Below are 7,670 nucleotides of genomic sequence, written 5' to 3'. Positions count from 1 at the left end.
ATATTTTTGGAAAAATGTTATGCAGCATATCCACCCCATCAGTCAATACTTTTAAGATGCTTCGTACCTACGGTGATTGACAGTGATATAGATTTAGGTTCACTATCTAAGAGGAGGAGTGTCTGAAGGAGGGAGGGAGGGGAAGAGGAGGCTGACCGTTGTGCTATGTTTTATTGACAAGGTAAGATAATTAAAAAAACCTTACAATGTTCAGCAGTAATTTCACTCTAGTTATTATAAGCAGAATGAAAAAGTAAGCACTTGGACAGTTAGGAAACAACTTATTTTCTGCTGTGCATTTTCCTCTTTTACAAAGGTTACTAAGACTTAATACTTTTAACATATTACTAAGCTGGCAAGAGACTATTACTCATAGAAGATCATTACTCCTGTTGTTAATTACTCTGCAAAATTTGGATTAATAATTTCCTTTGAAGCTGTCAACATTGTTCATATGTCAGAACCTACTGCAAGTTAATTTTACTGTACTTTCATGTTAAGACGTGAAAATACCTTGCCCATTCTTTGAATGCACCTGTGTGCATAACAAACATGTAGATGGGAACACCCACAAGCTCTGATTCAAAGGAAGTCGCATGGAAATCATGCAGCTGTGCTTGGAAGCCATAATGTGGGGTTAGGAGGGGTAAATTGTAACCCTTTGATGTTAGTGCATTGCCACTCCAGTCAGTTGTAGACAGCATAGTGAGACATTTGAAAATGCATTTTGCCTGCCTGGGACTGTGTTCAGACACAGGTGAAAGAAAGACTGCCTGAATCACAGCATCACTTCAATGAGTCAAGTGACAGCAGAAGAAAGCAGAGCAGAGGGGATAACCATGCTTGGACTGATCTGCACCTGTTTTTCTTCCAGGCATGATGGCCATATGAAACTTTAAAAGATGCTTTGAAACAGAGCCTTGGAAAGTCCCTTTTTGGACTACAGCTGCCAGAATCCCCAGCCAGCCTTCTGTTTGCAACTTTTGGAACAAGGCTCCTAGCAGTGCCTTCTGTTCAGATCAGTGGCCAGCTAAATACCTCTGGGAAGTTTAGAGTTGTTCAGATGTGCATTGCCCTTGCAGTATCTATCTGTCTATCCATCCATCCTTTTTCTCTGAATTTATCTGATTTTTTTTAATCTAAAAGGTCAGGAAAGTTACTCTTTTTGGAGAACTACAACTCCCAAGTTCATTTGGCCAGATGACCCATGTTGGCGATTCTGGGAGTTTTAGTCTGAAACCTTCCGAAACTCTGTTTCTATGGACCTTCTGAGTACCATAAAACCAATTGCCAGTCCAACTTTGCCTTTTGCCAAGGAATGCACAGTATCATCACCCTACAACATCATAGTTGTTTGTCAGTGTTGTTTTAAAGTCTGGAACCAGCATTCTTATCTGTTGACATGACAAAAAGATTATGTCAGAGAGAAGAAAGGTAGCTGGCAATCTAGATGGATCATGGCGTATGGCATGAGCAAGCGGCGACAGTGAGAGCTAGTCAGCAGCTCAGGGTAAAACGTAAGATGAAGCATACAGAAGCAAGTAAGCTGGAAGAGTAGAAGATATACAGTCGGCCCTTCTTATACACGGATTTTTTATACACGGATTCAAGCATACACGGTTTGAAAATGTTCCAAAAAAGTATAAATTTACCTTGATTTTCCATTTTTTATAAGGGACACCATTATATTTAATGGGACTTGAGAATACACGGATTTTGTTATACACGGGGGATCTTGGAACCAAACCCCAGCGTATAACAAGGGTCCACTGTATTTAAGAACTTGAAGGGCTTTTTAGGGAAAGTAGCTCAGCACAGAATCTTCACATAAGGGAGTTCAGACAGGAGAAATGAAGAGAATCTTGTCATGAGAAACATCTTACAATTTGGCTCTAATGTTGCATTTTGGGCTCTATTTTACTGATCGAAAGTAAAAAGATACACGTCTGTGTAAAAAATTAAAATAGGCAAGCAAAACAAGACAAAATGATATAGTGAGATCTGCTTTAACTGTCCAGGCTCATTGCTAGGGAATTCTGGGAATAGTAATTTTGTCAGACATTTAGCCTTCTCTGTCAGAGAGCTCTGATGCCACAATAAACTACAGTTCCCAGGATTGCCTAACACTGAGCCAGGGCAGTTAAACCAGTCTGAAGCTGGATTATTTCTACATTGTGTTTTGGACCTATGTCTTAAAGGTCCTACAAGATCCCTTTGCATACTGATCCAAACTAACAAAGCTATGCCTTTGAATTCTAGACTGGAAATGTCTGTGTGATATTCAACCAATTACAAATACACCTAACAGTTGCACTGTCCAGCCCAAATTTTACTAGCTTTTTTGTAAGAATATCAGGAGACCTTGTCAAAGGCCTTACTGAAATCAAGATGTACTATATCCACAGCATCCCCTTCATCTACCAAGCTTGTAACTATAAACTATAACAAAGAGAGATAAGATTAATGTCTAGCATGATTTGTTTCTCAGAAACCTACGTTGAGTTTTTGTGGTTATGGCATTCCATTCTAAATGTTCACAGACTGTTTAATGATCTGCTCTGGAAACTTTCCTGCTCCTGATGTCAGGCTGACCGGGTGGTAATTATTTGGGTCCTCTTTTTTTGCCCTTTTGGAAGATGGAGACAATATTGGTCCTCCCCCAGTCTGCTGGGACCTCTCCTGCTCATCAGAATTTTAAAGGATTATTGTCAGTGGTCCTGGGATTATTTCTGCCAGTTCTTTTGATATCCTTGGATGTAGTTCACCTGGCCCTGGAGCACTGAAGTCATTTAGAGTAGTCAGGTATTCCTGACTACCTCTTTATCTATTCTGTGCTACATTTGTTCTACTACATCACCTGCTCCATTTCCCCCAGGTTGAGCACTGTTCTTTTTTTCAGAGAAGATCAAGGCAAAGAAGGTGTTAAGTAGTTCTGCCTTTTTTCTGTCCCCTGTTAGCATTTCACCATCCTCTCTAGGCAATTTGTGGCCCTACTGTTTCCTTATTCTTCCTTTTGCTACGGACATATCCCCTCAAAACCCGTTTTATTGTTTTTAACCGCTGTAGCAAGCCTGTTCTGTACTTTAGCTTTTCTGACCCATCTCACTACACACACTGGCTATTTGCTTAAATTCCTCTTTGGTCTGTTTCCCACTTTTCCATTGTATTTGTTTGTTCATTTGTTTATTTATTTGCATGCTGCCTTTTTCCGAATTTAGACCCAAGGTGGCTCCAAAAGCTTAAAAATAGCATTAAAACAGTGCAATTTTAAAACACATTAATATCACAAATAAAAATGCAAAATCCATAAAATTACTAAAAATATAAAAACATTGTACATGTCCCTTTTAAATCATAGCTCAGTAAATGTTTACTTTAGGCATCCATTCTGGTTTCTTATAGACAGCGGCTATTCCCTCCCTTCATTGAAAATGTTTGAAATTGTGCAAATAGCACAATAGTAATAGTAGTGAAGACTTGCTTGTAACAAGTCATTCTGGGCTGTGGCAACCTGTTTGGTTAGTGGAATAAGGAGTAAAGTAACTCATTCCTTTTTTTAAAAAAATTACCCTCCAGGTTGCAGGTTGCTTCAGCAAAAACACACTATTAATCACCAAAGCCCCCAAACCCTGACAAGGTTTCCTTGTTCACCCTTGTCTCCAAGAGAAATGATAGGAATAGAGTAGAAGGAGCCCAAGTGGTGTAGTGGTTTGAGCATTGGACTATGATTGTGGAGACTAGGGTTTGAATCTCAGCTCAGCCATGTAAACCCACTCAGTGACCTTTGGCGAGTCACACTCTCTCACCCTCAGAGGATGGCAAGGACAAACCTCCTCTACTGTTTTGGAATGTAACTTACTTTATTGTACACAAAAAACTATATATAATACAGTTTTTAAAATCCAATTATTTGGGAAGGCAGTTATGCAATGAACAACCCAATAGTTCTTTTTGCTGGATTTAAAAAGTATTTAGGTCCTTATACAAAGATTACTAAGACTTAATACATATAACATATTTCTAAACTGGCAGACTATTACTCAAGAAGAAACTTGCCAAGAAAACCCCGTGATAAGGTCACCTTACGGTTGCTGTAAGTTGGAAATGAAGGCACACAACAAGAAACAACTGACAGAGGCAACCATCCCATGTCATCTTCTTTTGGGCAACAGTGATGTTCATAGGAGAGTGTGAGAATGAACTGTGGCCAGAACTTGGAAACTTTACTTTTTTGGACTGTTCCCAGAATCCTCCAGTCAGCATGGCCATTGTGCCAAAGAGTGGCAGAGGCCACCTAGCATTATACATGGAATCTTAAGAACTGCATTCTAAATTTTTCTTGCAGACTCCAGTCTGAGATGACCATTCAGCTCTTCTTGTTCCCAAGTATTTCTGAGTCATCTGTTCAGATTCAGCAACATATTTGATATAAAGTAGGGCATTTTAAACTATTCTTATTACTTTTATTCCTGTGTCGCGCAAGATGTTCAGCTTTTGTCAGCTTTCAGAGTACAGCTATTTGTAGCTCCCTGGAAGGATTTTCTAAAATACCATTTTGACAGCAACAGCAGTAGAGCTGCTCCCATCATTACTGCTACTTCTCCTTTGTACTTCCTGGCAGGCAAAGGGAACCGGAGTTCCTTTAAAATGGGCTGCGTTCTTGCAGCATATCAAAGCATCTGAATTTGCACTATTACAGCATCCATCTTACAGCATCCATCTTAGTTATGCAGTTTCAAACCAAATTGAAACTATACCTGGGCAAGTCCCATGCTCTCAGCCTCAGGGGAAAGCAATGGCAAACCTCCTCTGAACAAATATTGCCAAGTAAACCCATTATAGGTTTGCTTTGGGGTCATTATAAGTTGGAAATTACTTGAAGGCACACAACAACATAGCATGTGACAAAAAGAACATTGAGAAACTGGAGCATGTCCAAAGGAGGGTGACTAAAATGGTGATGGGTCTGGTAAACATGTCCTATGAGGAACGACTTAGGGAGCTGGGGATGTTTAGCCTTGAGAAAAGAAGGTTAAGAGGTGATATGATAGCCCTGTTTAAATACTTGAAGCGATGTCATATTGAGGAGGGAGCAAGCTTGTTTTCTGCTGCTCCAGAGAACAGGACCCGGAACAATGGATGCAAGCTGCAGGAAAAAAGATTCCACCTCAACATTAGGAGGAACGTCCTGACAGTAAGGGCTGTTTGTCAGTTGAACACACTCCCTCGGAGAGTGGTAGAGTCTCCTTCTTTGGAGGTCTTTAAGCCGAGGCTGGATGGCCATCTGTCAGGGATACTTTGATTGAGAGTTCCTGCATGGCAGGGGGTTGGACTGGATGGCCCTTGTCATCTCTTCCAACTCTACGATTCTATGATTCTAAGATGCTGGTAATTCAGCTGCAGCATGTATGTCACTCTGCAGTCTGTCAAACCAAAGGTGGTCATGACCCAAACCAAGCTGGTTTAAAATGCCTTCAAGTCACCTGTTGACTTATGGCAACTCCATGAATTTCAAAGGGTTTTTTTAGGCAAGGAATACTCAGACGTGGTTTTGCTGATTTATTCCTCTGAAATTAGGTTCCCCAAATATCACTGTGTAAAGCAGTTGGAAAAAATAGGAGGAGGTATTTGTTTCTGTCAGGAACTGAGACTGGCTTCTGGATCTTTTAGTTTAATATGTTTCCGTTCCATTCCTCTTTTGCACTAACACACACACACACACTCTCTCTCTCTCTCTAAAGGCTTTACTAAAAATAATAAAACCATTTAAATAATATTCAGCAGCAGAAATAAATAAAAATAATAAATGAAGAGCAAATCAGTTTTAAAAGCATATATGTGAAGATATTAGGCACACGAGATCAGTGAGCACAGCATGTTAAACCACGCTTCTGTTAACTTAGGCTGCTCCAAATGTGTTGGAGTTAGCCTTGCATGGTTGCTACTAAGCACAACTGGCATCGCTGTGAGTGATGGGATTTATAGTCCAACACACTCTTGGAGGTGGCTGGGTGGGGGATATCTGCCTGAGAGCTTTGCAATACGGGTTTGTACAGAGCTCCTTTCTAGCCTGTCTTAGTATATGTGTTTCTGTAAATTATCATTTCCGTACTTTCTTTCCCTAGAGTCTCATGATATTATGAAGACTGCTTTAATTTCAGCTGTGCGTGGAGTCACAGAGTGCTTTATAGTTTAAAAGATTAGCATGATCTGAATTATTATTAAACACTGTGCAATTATTTCTGAAGCCTCTAAGTGGAGCTTCAGCACTGAAGCTGGCAATGACTATAAGGTTGCGGGAGTGTATTGTAGAAAACCTAACCACTCTGCAAACTAGCAATTTTTTTCTAGCTGTGAAGGCCTTTTCTTTCATTGTAGTTCTTCATTTTCTGATTTTAAATGGTTAGAGAGATTAAAGCTGCAGTCCAATATGTTGTTTCCATAGGATCAAATCCTCTTGAACCCAGAATCCTCTTGAGAAGACATATGTAGGATTATACAGTAAGGATGTTGAAGAAATATATCTTGTTCATTAACTTTGGCTGCATCCGCACTGTAGAAATAGTCCAGTTTGACACTGCATTAACAGTCATGGCTCAATGCTATGGAATTCTGAGATTTGTAATTAGCTGTGGCACCAGGGCTCTCTGACAAAGAAGGCTAAATGTTTCACAAAACTACAATTCCCAGAATTCCATAGCACTGAGCCATGGCACTTAAAGTAGAATAATAGACTCATAGAGCTGGAAGGGACCCCAAGAGCCATCCAGTCCAACCCCCTGCCATGCAGGAACTCTCAACCAAAGCATACCCAACAGATGGTCTTCCAGCCTCTGTTTAAAGACCTCCAAGGAGGGAGATTCCACTACACTCCGAGGGGAGGGAGTATGTTCCACTGTTGAAAAGCCCTTACTGTCAGGAAGTTCCTCTTGATGCCAAAGCTAACAAAATGAAATTTAACATGGAGAAATGTAAGGTACTGCACTTAGGGCGGAAAAATGAAATGCACAGATATAGGATGGGGGACACCTGGCTGAATGAAACTATGTGTGAAAGGGAGCTAGGAGTTCAAGTAGACCACAGGTTGAACATGAATCAACAGTGCAATGCGGCAGTTAACAAGGCCAATGTGATTTTAGGCTGCATCAATAGAAGTATAGTGTCTAGATCAAGGGAATTAATAGTGCCACTCTATTCTGCTTTGGAGGTGGAATCTCTTTTCCTGTAGCTTGCATCCATTGTTCCGGGTCCTGTTCTCTGGAGCAGCAGAAAACAAGCTTGCTCCCTCCTCAATATGACATCCCTTCAAATATTTAAACAGGGTTATCATATCATCTCTTAACCTTCTCTTCTCCAGGCTAAACATCCCCAGCTCCCTGAGTCTATCCTCATAGGACATGGTTTCCAGGCCCGTCACCATTTTAGTCTCCCTCCTTTGGACACGCTCCAGTTTCTCAACATCCTTTTAAAATTGTGGTGCCCAGAACTGGACACGGTATTCCAGGTAGGGCCTGAGCAAAGTGGAATAGAGTAGCACTATTACTTCCCTTGATCTAGACACTATACTTCTATTGATGCAGCCTAAAATTGCATTGGCCTTTTTAGCTGCCTCATCACATTGGTGACTCATGTTCAACTTGTGTTCTACTTGGACTCCTAGATCCCTTTCA

Source organism: Sceloporus occidentalis, unplaced genomic scaffold (genome assembly GCF_023333645.1).
Source record: "Sceloporus occidentalis isolate IW3139 unplaced genomic scaffold, rSceOcc1.0.p SCAF_6, whole genome shotgun sequence".
Taxonomy (NCBI): Eukaryota; Metazoa; Chordata; class Lepidosauria; order Squamata; family Phrynosomatidae; genus Sceloporus; species Sceloporus occidentalis.
Note: the sequence above shows the minus strand (reverse complement) of the source record.